Here is a 21,812-nt window from a genome sequence, read left to right as displayed (position 1 = left end):
ACGCTCGGTCACCCGCAGCTAACCCTTTAGCTCAATATTTGGTTCAGCAGCGTTTAACCGTTGAAATTTTTTAGCTGTGGCTTAGCTCAGTTATGTTAGGATATACATAGCGAAAAGTAAAGCCCTTTTCAATAGTTTACAGCCCAGGGGTTCAACGTTTGAGCTATACTGTATGGCTCGTAATGCATTCCCATGCTTCTAAACTGGCTGAAAACAAGAATATTTTTCCTCCTACCCTTTCCAATGGCTAGAACTTCTACGATTATTAAAGAAGCATAACGTACGGCTTAAAAGCAAGCCCTCTGGCTCTAAACTTTTGACAAAGGCTGTACGTTCCCCAGGCTGAGCTTGTTGTGTTAACCAATGTTCAGTAATGAGAAACAGCTTTATTTATGCTATTTGGGCCACTTTGCACAACAAAAGTGCGATGAGGCGAAGTGGTCCGTTTGCGCAGTAGTCTGAAGCCCTGCACTACGGCACTTATTTCTCTCTACACTCACTTCCACCTTCCTCCGTTTCTTTACGACTCGGATAAAGAATCTGCGGAGAAATGTGAGGAGGCGGATATGGGTGGTCGTTCCTGGCCCTACGGGGTGGGTAATTGTTGGTAGGTCATTGTTGCTCGCGGCAGGGGCTAGCCAGTCACCGATTTTCTTTCTGTTGTATCCGTCATTGCAACCGCCACCGCTTAGGTGGTGGACGACGGTTGTTGTTGTTGTTGTAGTGGTTATTTATTATATGTAAAAAAGGAAAGAAAAGATGTGTCGGCGCGGGTATTTGTCTCCCTCTTTCTTTTCTTTCCTTATCTACTTTCTCTATTCTTTCAGCACGAAGCGGCGAAAGTGGCTTAGCTGCAGAGCCTGTGTCAGGCCCGTGCATTTTCTTTTCCTTCTTGCTTCAGCCACAACAACAACGACACATACTGCGCCTTTTCTTTCCTGTAAACTAACTTCAAACGCTACTGATGCCTGCCACACTGAGTCTGCTTGTATATGGTGTGTGGTCAGGCGTTCGACGAAGTCCACATGAATTGCGCCGCATGAACGCCTGGGTCGAACACCTAGTGAGGTCCACATCGTAAATGCGTGATGATAATAACTTAATTCTTCCACCAGATAAGGAGGACTCCTAGTCTCCGCACCCGGCACTGAAGCCTAAGGGACGGGGCCGGAAGTTCCTCAATTAGAAGCAGGCAAGTAGGTCTTGGCTCTTCGCCTGGTCACGTCATCAGCAGTCCGGACGTCATTATGACGCCGCTTCTAGTCATTAGGCATGGTTCGATTTTACGCCATGATGACTTCACATCCGATCATGACGTCACAGCCAATGACATCATCGTGTAATGATCACAGCCTGTCATTGTCATTTTCCATGACTATTAGTAATAACAACGCCGTCAAGAGTAATGGCAACTAATGAGTGATTAGTACTAGTTAGCGACTAGTTATTAGTACTGCATGGTTAGGGACTACTGTGCCATTATTAGCACTAGATGGTGTGTAATTAGCAATTAGTCATTAGTACTACACGACTGATGTAGCTTGCCGGATTGTGAGGCGCGGCGCTCTCGCCTGAGATCATGACAGACTGGGATGCAGCGGTTGCTAGGCAACGGCGAGAAGAGCTGTGCGACCACGAGGCGGCCGCCGCTACAGCGAAAACGCGACTTTGTGGCCATTGTAGCTCTCACTACAAAACAAGACAGGATGAGGCGATTCCTATCATTGCTAAAACTACTAAACTACGACGCTGAAACTGAACCTAATTTAAATAAGATACCTAAACAGCATGAACGGCAAGGTTTTCATTCTCAAAGTGATAATATTAAGGAAATGACTTCAAGGAGCATGGCCGCCTAAAGACGGAGCTGGTGAGAAAGGGCAGGCAGTATCAGGTATTCCGAATGCCAATCATTCGCTAGTGCTTGCGGCAAGTGTCGACAAAGCCGTGAAAAAATTATTCATCGCCTAAGGGGCTTTTGAGTCGACAATTCTTTCACGCGACCAAATTTAACCCCACCACGCCAGTTCGCGGCGCCAGTGAGTGACATGAAAAGGCTAAAGCTTCCATTGGCTTATGAGAGCAACGTCAGCAGTAATCCAGTCACAGAAATGAGTCAGCCGCCATGCACCCTTTAAGAGACCGCTGCCAGCCACCTTCGCTCTCTACATAATTCTGCTTTGGTGTACGCGAGGAAGGGAGAGAATTCCTACTTCCTCCAGAAGCTCACCAGTGAGTGTGTGAATCAACTTTGTTGTCTGACCAAAAATGCTCTTTTCCACTTCAGGTGCTCGCGTCTAGCGGAGAGGCGCCTTGGGGCAGGTGAAAATTGGCTTCAGATGCTGGCCAAAATCCCCTGGATCTCGGCGGCTTTTCAGCCCGTCGAACCGCTAGTAGCTGGTGTTCCGTGGTTGAGCTTTCCAGCAAAGCCTCCCAGGCTTGCCTACGATAAATTTTGTTTGCCCTGCAAACACTGCAAACACTTCAAACAAGCAATGCAAACACTTCCATGTTATATTGCCACTTGCCTAGCGCCGCGCGACATCCGTGTTTGGCGCCGACGACGACGAAGCGGTTGTTGTTGGCACGAGCGGCGCGCTGGTGCTGGACTCGGTGTTCGGAACGACAAGCGACCTTATTCTCTGGTCCTCGGCTACGTGTACCTTCACGGCTCCCTGCGACTTCAGTCGTGACACTGGTGGAGGTGCCATCGATGATCCCTTCTCCTGCGGACGATCCTACGCGGCCGCCTCTCGTGACCACTCCTGTTCATCGTACCAGCCGACGGCTCCAAGGCTTGCCCCCCGAGGCCTTCGCTCTTGACGAAGAGACCCTAGCTGTGGCAACGATACCGCCCGCCCGTACCATGACTGTCCCTTCCACCCCTTCGTCCTGTATCATCCTTCAGACCCCCCGTACCCCTAAACCATTTCACGGTGAGCAGTTTGAAGACGCCGAGGACTGGCTAGCTCACTACGAAAGGGTCGCGATGTTTAACGGCTGGGACGACGCTGCGAAAATGTGGAACGTCTACTTCAGCCTTGAAGACGCTGCTTGGACATGGTTTGAGAACCGCGAGGCCACATTCTCTACGTGGCCGGCCTTCCGAAGCCAGCTCCTCGGTACGTACGCCAACAGTGACAGCCGAGAGAACGCCGAGCGTGCCCTGACCTCTCGAGTTCAGCGCCAGAACGAAAGGGTTGCAATGTACGTTGAAGACGTCATGCGCCTTTGCCATCGCGCCGATCCGTCCATGAGTGAGGAGAAGAAGGTGCGGCACCTGATGCACGGCGTCAAAGAACAGCTTTTTTCCGGCCTCGTGCGGAACCCGCCCACCACCGTAGCGGCCTTTCTGGCTGAAGCTCTGATAATGGAGAAACTGCTACAGCAGCGATGCAGACAGTACGCTCGGCCGCTGAATTCCATCGCCACACTACCGCCGTCTGACCGAACCGACTACAATCCCGGAGCAGATATGAGTTCCCTTCGCGACCTCATTCGCACCGTGGTTCGCGAGGAGCTCCAGCAACTTCATGGATCATTTACTCCTTGTGCGGCTTCCCTGGCCAGCATCATCCGTGAGGAGGTCCAGAACGCACTCACGCCACCGACAAGTACACCGACAGTCGTTCCACCACCACCCCGGGCCTCACCCAGCGGATGACTTATGCTGATGTCACACGCCGACCAGCCCTGCTACCTACCCCTCCGCCTTACACGCCGTCACAGGTCGCTATGTATGCTGCGGAACCGCTGCCCCTTTGGGCAGATCGGCGCCAGGCGCCCCGGAAGACTGAACTCTGGCGCGCTGCAGATAACCGCCCTCTCTGCTACCACTGTGGCGAGGCACGTCACCTCTACCGGCAGTGCCCTTATCGTCAGATGGCCCTTAGAGGATTTTCCCCCGACAACCCTCGTCCACGGCCTGGTCAGCGGCCTCAGGACATCGCCGAGTACGTCACCCGCCAGCGTAGTCGGCCACATTCTCCTCGTCGCGAATCGCGCTCGCCTTCGCCTTGTCGCTCTTCGCCCTCTGGGCCATGGTATACCGCTGGACGCCATGGTTCCTCGAGCCCTCATCGGGAAAACTAGGTCTGGCAACCTTTGGGGGCGAGGCCGCCGCACACCAATTCGCCGTAAACTTCCACCGCCGCACCGCTCGATTCGCCCTGACGTCGAACGCCGAATTCCTATCCAGTTTTCGCCGCACAGACCAGATCGCGCCGACATCGTCCGCATCGCCAACCAGTTATCGTCGCCGTGTCGCTTAAACCGCCCCGACGTAGACAACACAACTGCCGCCCAGCTTCCGCCGCCGCACCACTTGGTTCACGTCGACCTGCCGTCGACATCGAATTGTACCGACGCCGACCACCCAACTGCCATCCAACTTCCGCCGCCACACCGCTCACTTCACTCCGAGCCGACGTCGACAGGCCCTGGTCTCGGCTGGGTCTCCCTTGACATCCCTGTTATCGTCGGCACGAAGGAGGTCAGCGCTTTAGTTGATACGGGAGCCGATTATTCTATCCTTAGCGGGCGGCTTACAAGGAAACTGAAGAAGGTGAAGACGCCATCGAACGGACCAGACATACGGACGGCAGGCGGACATGTGGTTGCACCACTGGGTTTGTGTACAGCCCGGGTTACGGTGCGAGGCTGCACATTTGTTGCGACTTTTCTTGTTCTACGCGAATGCTCTCGTGGTGTTATTCTTGGCATCGACTTCCTTCGCGAGCACGGTGCCGCTATAGATCTACCGAACCGCTTGGTGACGTTTTCCGCAAACTGGCCACTGAAAAGCATGAGTACCGCGGGTCCCACTTCATGCTGTGAGTCGCCGATGATAGCCTCACAGTGGCACCACGCGCCAGCATCTTCGCCAGAGTTACTTGTGACGAGCCACATCACGGCCTCCGGGTTGTTGAGCCTAATGTCTCCCTCTCACTCGCCTTGGGAGTTTATGTGGCAAGAGGTCTTTGTTTCCTTCGTGGAAGAGAGACGGAGGTGCTTGTCACCAATTTCTCCAATGAAGATCGACATCTGTTCCGTGACACTGTCATTGCTTACGTGGACCATCTGCACGAAGTCGCCGAATGTTTTGCTTCAGAGGAAGCTACGCCTAGAACTGAACCGGATGACGTCGTACACGCTGTCGGCATCAATTCTAGCCTTTCCTCCGTTGAAAAGAGGCAACTCCAAGATCTATTGCTGGAGTTTCGTGTGTGCTTCACGTCTTCATCTAAAGTGCAGCAAACGTCGGTCATTAAATACCGGATCATCACGCATGAAGGCACTCGACCCATCCATCAGCAGCCCTATCGTGTGTCTCCTCGCGAGAGAGACGCTATCCAACAGTAAGTCAAGGAGATGCTCGCCGACGGCGTCATTCAATCTTCAAGCAGCCCATGGTCGTCGCCTGTAGTCCTCGTTAAAAACAAAGACGGAACACTTCGTTTCTGCGTTGAATATCGGAAACTTAACAGTATGACAGAGAAGGACGTCTTTTCGCTGCCACGGATTGACGACTCTCTCGACCGACTTCGCCGAACCAAGTACTTCTCCTCCATTGACCTCAGGAGTGGTTATTGGCAAATTGAAGTCGATGAGAGGGACCGTGAAAAAACTGCCTTCGTAACACCAGATGGGCTTTATGAATTCCGCATCCTCCCATTCGGGCTCTGCTGTGCTCCTGCAACCTTCCAGCGGATGATGGACACTGTGCCCACAGGTCTTAAGTGGCAGACATGCCTTGTTTATCTCGACGACATGATAATTTTTTTACCGTCGTTCACGGAACACCTGCGCCGCCTGAGAACTGTTCTCGAAGCCGTCCGATCTGCCAACCTTTCTCTCAAGCCTCAAAAGTGCCACTTCGGGTTCACCGAATTGAAGTTTCTTGGGCACATCGTGAGTGCTTATGGCATCCGAGCTGACCCTGAGAAACTTGCTGCCGTTGCTGCCTTTCACGTCCCTGCCCACAAAAAAGCAGTCCGAAGGTTTTTGGTGCTGTGCTCCTATAATCGTCGCTTTATCAAAAACTTTGCACAGATGGGCAGCCCTCTCACTCCCCTGACTCGAGATGACGCATCATTTTCCTGGGGCGCCGAGCAGCAGATGGCTTTCGACGAGTTACGACGCCGGCTCCAGTCGCCCCCGGTCCTGGCACATTTCGACGATGATGCCGACACAGAGTTACACAAGGATGAGAGCAACGTCGGCCTTGGTGCTGTTCTAGTTCAGCACCAAGACGGGGTCGAGAAAGTAATTGCCTACGCCGGCCGTGCACTTTCCCGTGCTGAGTGTAATTATTCCACCACTGAAAAAGAATGTTTGACGGTAGCATGGGCCGCTGCCAAGTTCCGTCCGTACCTTTATGACCGACCGTTTCGTGTCATCACTGACCATCACTCGTTGTGTTGGCTGAAAAACTTAAAGGATCCTTGTGGCCGCTTAGCACGTTGGGAGTTCCAGCAGAAGTTCGATTTTGATGTTATTTATAAGTCTGGCCGGAAGCACACCGATGCTGATAGCCTGTCCCGCGCGCCCGTCGGCCCTCCTTCGTCAGATGCCACCGACGACGATAGCTTCCTCGGAGCAGTCACTACGTCCGATCTCGCCTCCAAACAGCGTGCCGACGACGAGCTGCGAATGATTATTGACCATCTTGAAGGTGGGCATCCTACAATACCCCGGTATCTTGCTCGGGGGTTGTCGTCGTATTGCCTCCGCAATGGGGTGCTTTATAAGAAGAATTCTACGTCGAGTGCGAAAACATACCTGCTAGTCATACCGGCTGATCTAAGGCACGAAATCCTCCTGGCCTGCCACGACGAACTAACTTCAGGACATCTTGCCTTTACACGCACCCTAAACCAAGTCCGGCAGAACTATTACTGACCACATCTTTCTCCGAGCGTTAGACGTTACGTACAGACTTGTCGACAATGCCAGCGGCGAAAACAACCCACGCTCAAGCCATCCGGTATGTTACAATCTATTGAACCACCCCTCACACCATTTGAGCAAGTGGGCATGGACCTTTTAGGCCCATTTCCTTTATTCTCGAACGGACACAAGTGGATCGTAGTCGCCACAGACTACTTGACACGCTACGCTGAAACGAAAGCCCTTGCCCGAGGTACTGCCGGCGAAGTTGCTCGATTCTTTATGAACGACATTGTTCTCAGACACGGTGCACCGTCGACTATCATTACTGACCGGGGAAAGGCGTTTACAGCTCGGCTACTGCGGGACACCTTAACTCTCAGTCATACCGAGCATTGCACAACAACAGCGTATCACCTTCAGACAAATGGATTAACGGAACGACTAAACAAAACTTTGGCGGACATGATCTCAATGTGCATCGACGTCGAACATAAAATGTGGGACGAGATCCTGCCGTATGTCACCTTCGCCTACAATACGGCGCCGCAGGAAACCATGAAGTTTACTCCGTTCCGTCTCGTATATGGCAGAAAAGCCCGCACGATGTTGGACGCGATGCTCTCGTGCGGGGAAGAAGCGGTCGAACCCGATGCCGCCCATTTCGCTGAACAGGCCGAGCAAGCCCGTCAGCTGGCCCGCTTGCACATCAAGGAGCAGCATGCTTCCGACGCTCGACACTATAACCTCCGGCACAGGGAAGTCCACTACGAACCAAGCGACCAAGTGTGGGTGTGGACCCCCGTGCGCCACAAAGGCTTGAGCGAGAAACTACTACACCGCTATTTCGGACCCTATAAAGTCCTGCGCCGCTTAAACAGAGTAAATTACGAAGTCATTCCAGATGGAACTGCGACCGTCAGTGTTCGACGCCAGCGGCCTGAAATTGTGCATGTGGTGCGCTTAAAGCCGTACTTTTCACGTGACTGAGCGCTTCCTGCAAGTGAAACCTTGCGTTATTGTACAGTTCACCTCACGCATAATTTTTTTTTTACTTTCTCCTCTCACCTTGTCATCGGGACGATGTTTTCTTTCACGGGGGGAATAATGCCACGTGCCTAGCGCCGCGCGACAGCCGTGTTTGTCGCCGACGACGACGAAGCGGTTGTTGTTGGCACGAGCGGCACGCTGGTGCTGGAGTCTGTGTTCGGAACGACAAGCGACCTTATTTTCTGGTCCTCGGCTACATGTATCTTCACGGCTCCCTGTGACTTCAGTCGTGACAATATGATTCAGGGCGTCCGTGTGCCCTCAATTAATGAAGCTCTCGTCTTCAAAATCTGGAGATATATTTTTATTCAAGGGGATTTGGATGAACATCTGCTTGCAGACGCCTTCATGCCGTTATCTGCTTTCCATCTACAGACCTGTCTCGAAGGTTTACTTTCTAACGCTACCTTCTATAATACTGCGTCACATCGCATACGACATAGTCGCCCTTCGCAGTTGTAGCCTTCCTCAGCTTGCTCATTCCGATCTGCTCTGCAGTAGAGATCGCGAACCAGGTTGTGAGCAGCCTCGTTGCCCCTAACAGATTTGTGCGCTGGTGTCCAGATCAGATTATTGCCCTATCCAACTCTTTTTGCCTTAAAAATTTGAGCGCCATAGGAGATATCCTCGCACTACCAAAATTTTGAATTGCAGTTTCAATGTCGCTTAACACATACGTGGCCTTTCTGCCGACGCAAGCAAGAGCTGTTGCAACCTTCTCGGCCACATCAATACCACCACTCTTAACCACTGTGCAAGAACATAATTATTCTTACACCGTGCTCTCAATCTATAGTGCCGAGATCGAGACCCCTCCCCCTTCAAACACTACCGCTAAGGTGCCTTCCCCCTTTTTCCGCCTACTGTATCTACAAATTCGACCTGCTCTCTCGGCTTCCTGGAATATATGCTTTTAAACCTTTCTAAACCCCCTTTCTTACTTCATATCTTCTAAAGAGACTGAAAGTCTGCATGTCATAGCCTTCCAGCTTTTTGATAGTAACAGCATTATGGCCATTCGCCGGCAGATGTAAGCCCAGGACCCTAAAGTCTCCACCTCCGGAACCTGCACCCAACCGACCAGAATTTGTATTTTTGAAGGCGGTTTATTTCTCATCGCCCTGGTCTTGTATAGAAATAATTCCGACGCTCCGGAGAGCACCCCAGTCACTTTCCGCCACTCGCTTACCTTCGTTCTCTGTCCAACAGTGACTACCACACCAGTCGCCGACACAGCAGCGGAACGGTTCTGATATCTACGTTTGCGAAGGCCCCCCTCCAGGAGCACATATGAGAGACGACGACCGCCCTCTCACTTCACCTTCCACATCGTCAGTCACCATCGGAGTCTGGCACAAAACGAGGTTTGTAGCACATCACTGACGCGAAATGAAGATAAAAAACATTAATGCAACTTTTTCTGAACTGGGTACCGATCAGGGCGCCCTGGCTGCGATAACGAAAATTGCTGGCATCAATTATTAAACTCCCAAATTCAGTTCGAAAAGACTGAAATTATTTGGACTTTAGAGCTCAACGTGCAGCGTTACGCCTATTTTTGCTAAGCAATACCTGGCTAACAGCGGTCTCGTGCCATTTTTCACATCTTATAGAGAAGCCGCGGTGGTACCGTGGTAAGACGCCCGACTACAGTGCCGGACATCCCGGGTTCGATGCCGACCGGCGGTGGCTGCTTTTAGATGCAGGCGAAATGAAGGGGCGTCCGTGTGCTGTGCAATGTCAGTTCCATGGGTGGTCGAAATCACTCCGCAGCCCTCCACTACGACTGCTCTTTCTCCTTTTCCACCTTCACTCTAGCCTTCCTTCCGCTTAGGTAGAAGCTGGGTTCTGTATATCTCTTTAGGCCAGCGTTGAAACTGCGTTGGACGTCGTTAAGGCCACCGGAATGCCTAGCCGAACTGAAAAAGAGTATGTAGTAATGACGGGGCACTTTAATAAAGACGAGAACCCCGCCTTCGTCTAGGATGAAAAGGAGCGGTTTCTACTCGAGTTGCGCCAGCACCAACCTCAAACAACCACACATTGAGGTAGCAGTTCAGACTTGGCTTTACCCAGAACCTCGGCAGATACAGGACAGGTCATTGTAGATTGTAAACGAAGTCCCACTACTTTACTGAGCATCGCAGCAACATCACTGCTATTAAGAATAAAAGCATAGTCGCTGCCTGAACAGTTTTCCTTGTATATACAATAGAGCTAAACCAACCGCCTAACCACATGCTACATCAAAAGCATAGCCATGCAGCTGTTGCTTTCGAAATTCAAGTAGTGTTCACTAGAGCAAAACTACAGCCAACTTTTTTGAGTACCTGGGCCAATAGGACCGGCACCCAAACATACCTTTGTGCAAACTTGTTAATAAATGTTTACCGCCAACACCACCAGTTATCTTCAGCCGCCCTTGTTGTCCCATTTTCATTTCAGGAGAAAGACAAACAGGCGACTGCCTTTACCTTCCGCCTCCTAACAACACACGCAGCATAGGGATCTATCATCATAAACTAATTTCATTTGCCCATCTATTATGCAGGGGTTGCAGGCTGCTTCAAAGTACCAGTGCATCTTTGCCACCAGGCAGGATCTCTTGTGTAGAACAGCGCGAAAAAAACGACAGGGACCAAGGAATGCAACAAGACGAGCGCTGCTTCCTTGCTCCCTGTCGTTTTTTTCGCGCTGTTCTACACAATGGATTACCAACATGCCCAAGGTTCTGTTTTAGCAAGATCTCTTACTGTTCTAATTATTTCGCGTTTTCGGTATTACCACTACTTTAGAAGCGAAAATGAAATAGGTCTCTTAGTCACCTTACGTGATTGTTCAGTGATGTTCAGTGAATAGGAAGTTTTTTCATGTTTCTGCTGCCCAGGTTAGACGTCTGCCATATTCTAATCAACTGGCTCACAAATACAAGTTTTATCCGTAAAGTTTCATCATGGTGTTATTGTGGCTTCGTCAGTACAGAGGACTTGATATATATCTTTCTCCGGCGCTAAACTTTGAGGCTGATCTGTTGTCCATTGTGAAGCAAAACGCGGACTTTATAGAACAGAAGGACATATGTAACAGCGAAAGCAAGCTCACATCGGTAAATTCATATCAGAACCGAGCAGATTTTGCGTTTGGGTACATATAAACACATATTCCCCGAGCAAGAATTTTTCCAACTAGACATTGTACGTGCTAACGCACCCATTTCTTCTCTCTTCGCTGTAATTAGACGCATTAACGAATGTATATTCCTGAGTTCTTGATTGATTACACGTGTTAGCTTAAAATATCACACATATCGTATACTGCTCTTATGCTAAAAAAAAAGCACCATTTATGGTGCTGTGCCAGTCAACTTGTGAGAAAAAAGATTTAATGTTTATAAGAATATGCATAAGAGATTCGGATGCGCAAGCTGTAAGCTGTGGATAATGTACATATTTACTAACATCGGTTTTAAATCTGGGTGCATACATGCTCCGTGTACCTTAATATGTTAGAACTTTCAACGCCAGCCAATGAGACAGATTTGATGGCGCATAGGTACGCTCTGCCGATGCTAACAATTAATGAGAAATTGTGCTACCCATAGCCCACTTTGTGCTAACAGGTAGCACAAAGTGGGCTATGAAGTGGGGTGTGGTCCGATGTAGGCAATGCAGGACAGCTCCGGTGGGCTCAATGTGGTTGTTGCAAGAGGGGCTGACGTAGGCCTGAATGGGGCTGTCGACAAAGCCCCGATGGGCCCCACTGGGGACCGATGCATGCAGCGCTTGCGGGGCTGACCACATTTTTCCCGCATTGCCCAAAAGGGCACATCTCGCCAACTCCCCCCGATGGTCCTACTTTGGGCAGATTCGGGCAGCCGCTCTGGATGAACATTTAATTTTTATTTCGATTAGCCCTTCAGATAATGACATAGGACCGATGCGGGTTCTATAGCGCAAGCCGCAGTTGGGCTTGCCCACAATATTCTCATAGGGGCCGACGCAGGTCATTGATCGCAAGCCCTAGTCCAAGTTCTACCAAATCAGTATTTATGCACATAATTAGGTAATTATGTTTTTATGTCTGCCCTTTCTAAACAGCCAAAATATTAAATTTTACAATAATAATAACATTATTCTAGCCTGAATGACTTTATATACATCTTGTTCAGGCTATGGAGATGTGTGTTCTGAAACAGTAATATTGTTGTTGTGGCTGTAGGAAGAAGGAAAAGAAAATGCACAGGCATGGTACTGGCTGTGTAGTTGAGCCACCTCCTCTGCCTCGTGCCGACCGAAGAGAAAATAGAGAATAAAGAAAAAGAAGAAGGGTAGAAAGACGCGCACAGCAAAACCAGCCGTCGTCCACAACGGTGGCGGGAGCAATGACGGCCTACAATAGATAAAATTCTGTGGCAAGCTTGCCGTTGTCAGATGGGGATGGGGTAATGACACCCGGAAGTGCAGTGCCCCAGAATCACACATAACTCATCAGCTCATCATCATACATTCAACCCCTCCGGCAAGGTCCCCCCCAAGGCCCAAGTGGGGTCTGGGAGAGCTTTTTAGTTCGAGGTGAAGGCCCTACCCGGACAAGGGGGCCGCCACGCGACACCCCCACAGAAGTAAGTGGCATCTGACGCAGAGACCGCATGCAGCGCCATCGTGGTAATAAACCAACGAGGCAGGCCTTCATGACAATGCGACGAGTGCCACCAAGGACGACCATTCCCTGTGATAAGATCATAGCGACACAGAGAGTGTTCCCCCGCAAGCGGTGGTCACCTACCAGTTCCAGCCCCATCAGGGGAGTAATACTGTTTTGAGAGTTGCAGGCTGTCCACAGCAACCAGGAAAGGAGAAACAGTTAGCAATCAGTATGTTATAGTCTTCTTAGCGCAATTTGCATGCGTGGGAGAACGAAAGTCATGTAATATTTCTAACCGACTAAATATGGCACACCCCTTCATGGATCACTGCCTTGTCGTGGCGGAGGGGCTTGCGAAACTCGATGAAGCCGTGAGCTCTGCTGTGCAGGGCCACCCAAGATAGACAGGTCACGGCAGAGAGTTCTGACAAAATGTGATTTACTGGAGAAGGTAATGGCAACCCACTCCAGTATTCCCTGCCAAGAAAACCCTATTGCCAGTCACAATACCATTAATGATATGGCGCCGGAAGATGAGCCCCCCAGGTTGGAAGGCATCCCACATGTTACTGGGGATGAATAAAGGGCGATTCCTAGTAGCTCCAGGATGAATGAAGCAGCTGGGCTAAAGCCAAAAGGACGCTCAGCTGTGGATGTGTCGGGAAGCGACCGGAAAGTCCGATGTTGTAAGGAGATATATCACATAGCAACATGAAATGTAAGATCTATGACGCAAGGTAAACTGGATGTCGTCAAGCGAGAAATGGACAGATTGAACATTGATATCTTGGATATCAGAGAGCTCAAGTGGGCCGGAATGGGAGAATTTAACTCCGGTGACCATTATGTCTTTTATTGTGGGCACGAATCCAAGAGAAGGAATGGGGTCGCTCTTATAGTGAACAGAAGGATGGGCAAAGCAGTGCTAGGGTACAACCCCAAAAACAACCGAATGATTTCACTTCGGATCCAAGGTCATCCTTTCAATATAAACGTTATCCAAGTCTATGCACCGACCACTACTGCTGAAGAAGCTGACGTTGAGAGATTTTATGCGGGCCTACAATGCATTTTAGACCGCACCCCATCATCAGACGTCGTTGTTCTCATAGGAGACTGGAATGCTAAGGTCGGGAGTGAAGAAATATCCGGAATTATAGTCAAGTTCGGTCTTGGCGAGCCAAATGAAGCTGGACAGAAGCTAGTAGAGTTTTGTGAAGAAAACAACCTGACCATAGCGAATACTCATTTTCAACAGCACAAGAGGCGCCTGTACACATGGACTTCACCGGACGGTCTGTACAGGAATCAGATCGATTATATTCTTTGCCGGCATAGATGAAGAAGCGCTATAAAAGCAGTAAAAACAAGGCCTGGGGCCGATTGTGGCACCGATCATCAGCTTCGTGTTGCCAAAATTAAGCTTCGATTGAGGAAAACGCAAAAAACTAGAAGGCCTATCAGGTATGATCTGGATCAAATTCCATTAGAATATGCTGTGGAAGTGAGGAATCGATTTCAAGAATTAGATCTAGAAGACAGAGAGCCCGAAGAGATGTGGACTGATGTTCGTGATATAATACAAGAAGTTGCTACTAAGGTAGTTCCAAAGCAAAAGAAATGCGAAAAAGCAAACTGGTTATCTGAAGAGGCTTTGCAAATAGCTGAGGAAAGAAGGATGGCAAAAGTTATGGGGGAAACAGAAAGATACAAGGTTCTCAATGCGGATTTTCAGAATATAGCAAGGAGTGATAAGAATGCCTTCCTGTACAATGCCAAACAGTTGAGGACAACAGCCAATTAAGGAACACAAGAGCTCGGTATAAGACAATCAAAGATATCTAAGGAAGCTTCTGTGCTAAGCTAGGCGTGATAAAGGACAAACGAGGCAAGGACCTCACTGAAGCCTCAGAGATAAAGAAGAGGTGGCAGGAATACACAGAAGACCTGTACAAGAAGGACCCGAATGTGCAAACCCAACTTAAGACGGTTGTGATTACTGATCTCGAGCCGGGCATCCTGAAGAATGAAGTTGAATGGGCCTTAGCCAGCCTTGCTAAGAAGAAAGCCAGCGGAAGTGATAGCATTCCAGCTGAGTTGCTTCAAAACCTCAACCATGACGCTGTTAACATTCTGCATACATTATGTCAGAAGATTTGGAGAACCCTGCAGTGGCCACAGGATTGGAGGAGGTCAGTTTACATCCCCTTTCCAAAGAAAGGCAGTGCCAAAGATTGTTCCAACTACCGCACGATCGCGCTTGTTTCGCATGCTAGCAAAGTGATGTTGAAAATTCTCCAAGGTAGGCTGCAGCTGTAGGTGGATCGGGAGCTTCCGGACATGCAAGCTGGGTTTCGCAAGGGCAGAGGAACTAGAGACCAAATTGCCAACCTCCGCTGGATCATGGAAAAAGCAAGAGAGTTCCAGAAACCCATCTACTTCTGCTTTATTGATTATGCGAAAGCGTTTGACTGCGTAGATCACAGCAGATTGTGGCAAGCTCTCCAAGAGATGGTAGCTCCAATTCACCTCATCTGTCACCTCAGGAACCTGTATGAAGGACAAGAGGCCACAGTCAGAACTGGGCATGGTCTTACTGATTGTTTTCCGATTGATAAAGGAGTGAGGCAAGGCTGCATACTGTCGCCCTGAGGAAAGGCCGGTCTGGACGAGACTTCAGCTGGAGTGAAGATTGCTGGAAAACGTATCAACAACCTTAGATATGCGGATCATACCACTTTAATGGCAGGAAGTGAAGTGGAACTCAAGAGACTTCTGATGCGCGTACAAGAAGAGAGTGAGAAGTTTGGGCTTAAACTGAACATTAAAACAGAAAGATCATGGCGTCTTGCCCTATCAAGTCCTGGAGCACCAATGGACAAGAAGTGGAAGCTGTGACAGATTTTCTCTTCTTGGGCTCCAAGATTACCTCGGAAGGAGACTGCAGCCATGAAATTAGGAGACGCCTGCTTCTGGGAAAGAGAGCAATGGTTAGCCTTGACCGCCTAGTAAAGAGCAGAGACAATAATCTGCCAACCAAGATCCGTATAATTCGTGCTATGGTCTTTCCAGTTGTGATGTATGGATGCGAGAGTTGGACTGTGAAAAAGGCTGACCGCCGAAGAATTGACGCGTTTGAATTGTGGTGCTGGCGAAGACTCTTGACAGTTCCTTGGACTGCCAGAAGATCAAATCAGTCGATATTGTCTACCATAAACCCTGACTGCTCATTGGAGGGTCAAATTCTGAAGTTAAAGCTCAGCTACTTTAGTCATCTGATGAGGAGAGGAGTTGCTGGAGAAAGATTTGATGTTGGGAAAGGTTGACGGTCGCCGGAGAAGGGGTAGGCAGCGAACGCTATGGTTAGATGGCATCCTCGAGGCACTGCAGATGAAGTTATGTGATGTTAGGAAGATAGTGAGAGACCGGGAAGCGTGGCGTGAAATGGTCCATAGGGTCACGAAGAGTCGGACTCTACTGAACGACTGAACTGAACTGAAATATGGCACAACTGTTATACAGATTTCATTTCATTTCATTTTATTACTATCAAGGCCGTTCAGGCGTTACAGAGAGGAGTTGGGAAACAAAATAAGAATAAAAAGAAAAACCAATAAACAGTTACAATTCATAAGCATTAACAGTATCCTTGAATTTTTCAAAATCCTTGATGACGACGACGGTGGAGGGCAGGTGACTCCAGTCCGAGGCAGTTCTGGGGACGAAGGAATTAAGACATTGGACAGTCCTGCACTGTGGGATGTGCACCTTTAGGTGGTGATCTTTGGGGGTCGATATGTGCGCCGGAGGAGTAAACAGGCACTGCTTTAAGATTTCGTTGCCGTAATATATTTTATGAAATGTGCAGAGGCGCGAAATGCGGCGCCGAATGGCAAGATCCGGAAGATTAAGCATTCTTTTCATTTCTGTAACACTGGCATGGCGGGAGTAATTAGACATTATGAACCTTGCAGAGCGATTTTGGATGGACTCGAGCAACGCAATGAGAGAGTTAGTGTTTGGGTCCCACACTGGAGTAGCGTACTCAATTTTTGAGCGGACGAGTGTTTTGTAGAGCAGTAGTTTCACAGAGATAGGGGCAAGGGAAAAGTTGCGACGAATGAAGCCGAGCATGCAGTTGGCATCGTTAGTAATATATTCAATGTGACCCATCCAGGAGAGATCATCAGTTATTTGAACACCAAGATACTTATACTTGTTAACTTTGGTCAGTGGGGTGTCATCAAGAGAGTATGAGCACGGAATGTTGTGATTAGTTGTGCGCGTAATTCTCATTAGTTGACATTTGTTAACTTTTAGTTTCACAAGCCAGGTATTACACCAAGTTCCAATTATGTTCAGGTCATTTTGAAGAGCGCATGCATCATCTTGGTTAGTAACTTCTCTGTACAAAACACAGTCATCAGCGAAAAGTCTTATTTTGGAAGTAACTGAGGAAGGAAGATCATTAATATAGATAAGGAAAAGAAGACGTCCTAGAACTGATCCTTGCAGAACGCCAGAGGTTACGGGGGAAACGGGGGAGTCATGATCGTTAACATTTACATACTGACTTCGATTACTTAAAAAACACTCAATCCACTTTAAAATACCGTTATCAATATTTAATTTACTTAACTTATAAAGTAACAGTTGGTGTGACACGGTGTCAAAAAATCATCTCTAATGGTAATTTAGGGCAACAGTTATTGCAAATTAAGGTTGAAAAGAATGATTGCACAATTGCACGCGCGCCTCTAGCTCCATTACGGCTGGTGTAGGACCTACAACGGTTTTGTGTGGGCAGCCCCAATTGGGCTTGATGTTGTTTTTGATCCTAACGCTCACTTGCAGTTGCACGTGCCTTCAAATTTTCCACAAGGGACCGATGTTGGTATCATACGGACCCGCCCGCCTTCCAGTCTCATTGCGGCCCATGCGGGATATAAAGCAGTTTTGTGTGGGCAGCCCCAATTGTGCTGGGTGTTGTTTTCGAACCTAGAGCCCAGCTGCTGCTGCACGCGCCTTCAAAATCCCCAAGAGGGACCGATTTTGGTACCAGGTGGGCACGCCCACATCTAAGCCCCATTAGAGCCGATGTGGGAACTAAAGCGGTTTAGCTTGGACTGCCTCACGTGGGCTTCACGAGGGCTTGCCCAAATTGAGCTCTTATTCATATTTCGCCTGCCCTCAAGTAACCTACAAGGGGCCGACTGGGGCAGCATGTGGGCATGTCCGTTTTTCTGCCCCACTAACGACCGAAGAGGGCCTTACAAATATTTATGGCGGGCGGCTCATTTCGGATCTATGAGGGGTTTCCCGTAAAGAGCTCACATTTAGGTGGGATTCCCCTAAATATCCGAGAAGGGACCCTTGTTGTCTGGATGCAGGAATGTGCTCTGCCTTAGTCTCAGCGACGCCGCTATTGGACCCATGCAGCAGGAACAAGAAAAAGCTAAAATAGGGCTTGCCCACATTAGCCCCATCAAGGACCGATGCAGGTTTTATGATGGTTGCCCCAGCCCCACTTGCCTACATCGGACCTACTCGGGCCCCACATTCTGTGCTACCTGGGCAGTCTTTTCGTTTTGCGTGGCGCAATAATGGATGGCGCGATTGAAAGTAAGATCAAAACACAAGTAACATAAGCCTTTCGTAACTATTCCTTAACAGGTAAAATACCGCTCCGTACAAAACTATTTGTTGATTATTATAGCGATTGGGAGGCGGAAGAGGACGAGGAGATAAAAAAACGTTAATGAAACGCACTATTAAGCGTCGAGAATGTCCTGGGCCAGGGTCATTAAGGCTGAATGGTCCTTCAGCTGGTCAGAGGCTGTCAAAGCCTGACACTTTAGGGGAGAAGGATGCCGAAAAAAAGAGGACTGAATGGAAACAGGAGAGGACAATGTACAGTGGTCTAAGTTAGCATAGTGTTCATTAATTCGGGCATGCGCGAGAATGTCTAGTAGGCTAGAGAAACTATCTGACAGGAATAAATAGTGTATTTAGCAGTAGCTTAGAAGAATGCGTATTTGCGTGCTAGTGAGTGATTTGTTTAGAAGAGGAAGAGCACGAAGAGTTTCTTTATTGTTTTCATTGTGAAGATTGGTTTTATTTTTGCAGTGAAGAGTATGTCCCACGTGAGTGGATAAGGCAAGGGAATCTAAGGCGCCTGGTGTTGAAGTTCGCAAGCAAGGCGACGAACTACCTCGTTGCCTGGGATTACAGTGTAAATAGGAATTAAGCTCAGTGTGACATTGTGGGGAGGTAGTCTGGCAAGAACTTCCTGCATATCACCCTGCAGTTCTGCGGGAATGCGACCCGTATGATTGGCGCGTATAGCCTGTGATGAATCAGAGTTAGCGCGTGCTAGTGAGAGGTCGTGAATACCGGATACCATTGTTAGGGCATCTAGATTTGCTGAAGGAGACGTATCAGTATAAGGACCGCACATATGTGTCCCTACCTCGCTATAGAGCTCTCAACTGTATAAGCAGCCGCTCCGATGCTAGTTCGTCATGCATCCGTGTAGACGATTGTTGAATCAATAGGACGAACGTGATCGGAAATGCGAGCGGAAAGTCTGCCTGAGTTAGTGTCGGCTGCAACTTATTTTGTAATGGCGGTTAATCTGAGGTTATCTGGGAGCAGGAAAGAACGGTAATGATTTGATGGTCTATAATATGAGTGCAGTTTGTTGAAGTATCCATTGTCCTTGTTTGATGCTAGAAAGACGTGCCATTTGAGGGTCTCGATGTGGCTGTGTGAGGTCTCCGAAGGGCAAGAACAGCACCGCGAAGCAGAGGTGCTCCGTGGACGCATATACAGGGACTTTAATGGCTGCCTTGTACAATATATGAAGCGCAACCTCAATCTTATGTCTTTGGTGACAAACTAGACTAATGTATGGATTGGGTAAAGAATTGTGCTGAGTGGTAACACTTGGACAAGCTGTCTGACGTGACCCTCAAGTAGCCCGGAGTGCTCAGTGACAATGCGACGGGCTGGATGCGTAAGCAAAGTGCGAATTTAAACATTTGTAGAAATATTGGTTGCCTCTTGGATATGAAGAACAATAATCCGCAGGATGATACGTGAGCGATGGGGTAACGTGCGATTGTGAGAGATAGATGGGTGTGTTGGTGTTCATAGCTAGTTCGTGCAATCAGCAGCTTTTCAGATTTTTCAATTTCGGAAAATCGCCCTATTGAGTCAAGATAACTAGTGACTGCATCGATACCCTACTGTAGGCTCTCCTCTACTGCTCTGGGAGACCTAGATTTGCACCAAAGAGTAAGGTCGTAAGCATATTATTGTATGTTTTACGGTTGGGGTAGACGCTAGAATACGACAGAAAGGAGCCAATCCGAGGTTAAATAGAATGGGTGACATAAATAAACTGAGATATTGCAATGCCAAGATTTAATCACTATCTCTATGCCCATTCTCGAGAGGTCGCTTCCCAAGACCCTTTTTCAATGAGCTTTAACCAAGATTACATATGTACAGTGTACGCTAAATCCGTAGAACCAAGTGAACATCTTATACTCGAAAGCGATGGTATTAATTCGCATCTCGATGCATACGCATGCACTTACCCTGAGGCCATAGGGTTTAGAGACACCAGTGGTCGGATGTATGAAACTTTGGTGCAAGTTAGTAAAAAGCGATTTGAAAATTAGTAGCTGGAAACCATAAGGGCACAAATATAAAGGGCACATAAGGGCACAAATACAAAAAAGAGTACCTAGTATCTGAAATGACAAAATAGGTGGCGGATTTATAATATCATTCAAGATAAAATAAAAATCTGAGCATGGTGGCCACAGCCACCACCCAGTTTCAATCTATCCATTCGCCCATCCACTCACCCACACATCCATCCATTCATGCATCCATCCATCTATCCGCCCCTCCGTCCGTCCGTCCGTCCCATCCATCCATCCATCCATTCACCCACCCACCTATCCCATTCATGCATTCATCCATCCACTCACCCATTCATCCATCAATCCATCCATCCATCAATCCATCCATCCAACCATCCATCCATCTATCCATCCATCAATCCATCCATCCATCCATCAATCCATCCGTTCACCCATCCATCCATCAATCCATCCGTCCATCCATCCATCCATCCATCCACCCATCCACCCATCCATCCATCAATCCATCCATCCATCCATCCGTCCATCCATCCATCCATCAATCCATCCATCCCTGCGTCCATCCATCCATCCATCCCTCCGTCCGTCCATCCGTCCGTCCGTCCGCCCGCCCGTCCGTCCGTCCGTCCGTCCGTCCGTCCATCCATCCATCCATCCATTCATCCATCCATCCATCCATCCATCCATCCATCCATCCATCCATCCATCCATCCATCCATCCATCCATCCATCCATCCATCCATCCATCCATCCATCCATTTTTTGGGCTTCAAGTTATCAGCCTACACGTAGACATTTCTCGCGTCAACAGTTTTCTTTCTCTGAAGGAAAATGAAACGCCTAAATTATAAATATTATTTAAATCATCGGGCATTTTTCGCTTCGAACAAAATGAAGTTTTGATCAAGATCTTAGCTTGAGGCAAATGCTATCGATATGACACTTTCTGCAGCGAGCGATAACGGTCAGTCTTCACTGGCAGATGTACAATGAAAAACAAAATTAGCTGTCTTTGTAGAGGAGCAGCACACAATTTGTTCACCGGAGGTACACTTTACGGTGGGATGCCGCTAGAGGAACTGCTTTGCTATTTATTGCAATTCGCTGCCTTTGCTCGAGGAGATCCTGAGTGGCTTCGGTTCGTTCGCTTCCTTTGGTTAACGGTTGGTGAAATGCGTTGTGTAGTCTCAGTAACGATGTGATGATAATATGATATCAGAAATAAAAACCAAACGGTGCATTTCGATTCAAAAGACGTTTATCAGAGGCCCATTTTTAAGCTAATTCGTTCTCTCGCTAAAGCAGAAACTGCGGAGGAGGGGGCGGGGGGAATATATTACATTTATGTGTTTAAGCTTTTGCCTGCGGTAAGTATACGGGAAATGGTTTTGATATGAAGCTAATGGGCGGATGTCAATTCCGATGGCGTAGTTCCTTCGATGCCTTTGCTAAAAAAGTTGTAGCGTCATCTATTGCAAATGCAGGGCAGGGTCATTTGATCAAGTGGCACTATCAACGTTCCGCCGCGCTGATATCCTTTACCGTTGACATACAAAA

Source organism: Amblyomma maculatum, chromosome 3 (assembly GCF_055883805.1).
Source record: "Amblyomma maculatum isolate TAMU_Amacu chromosome 3, ASM5588380v1, whole genome shotgun sequence".
Classification (NCBI taxonomy): domain Eukaryota; kingdom Metazoa; phylum Arthropoda; class Arachnida; order Ixodida; family Ixodidae; genus Amblyomma; species Amblyomma maculatum.
This window is presented reverse-complemented; position numbering follows the sequence as displayed.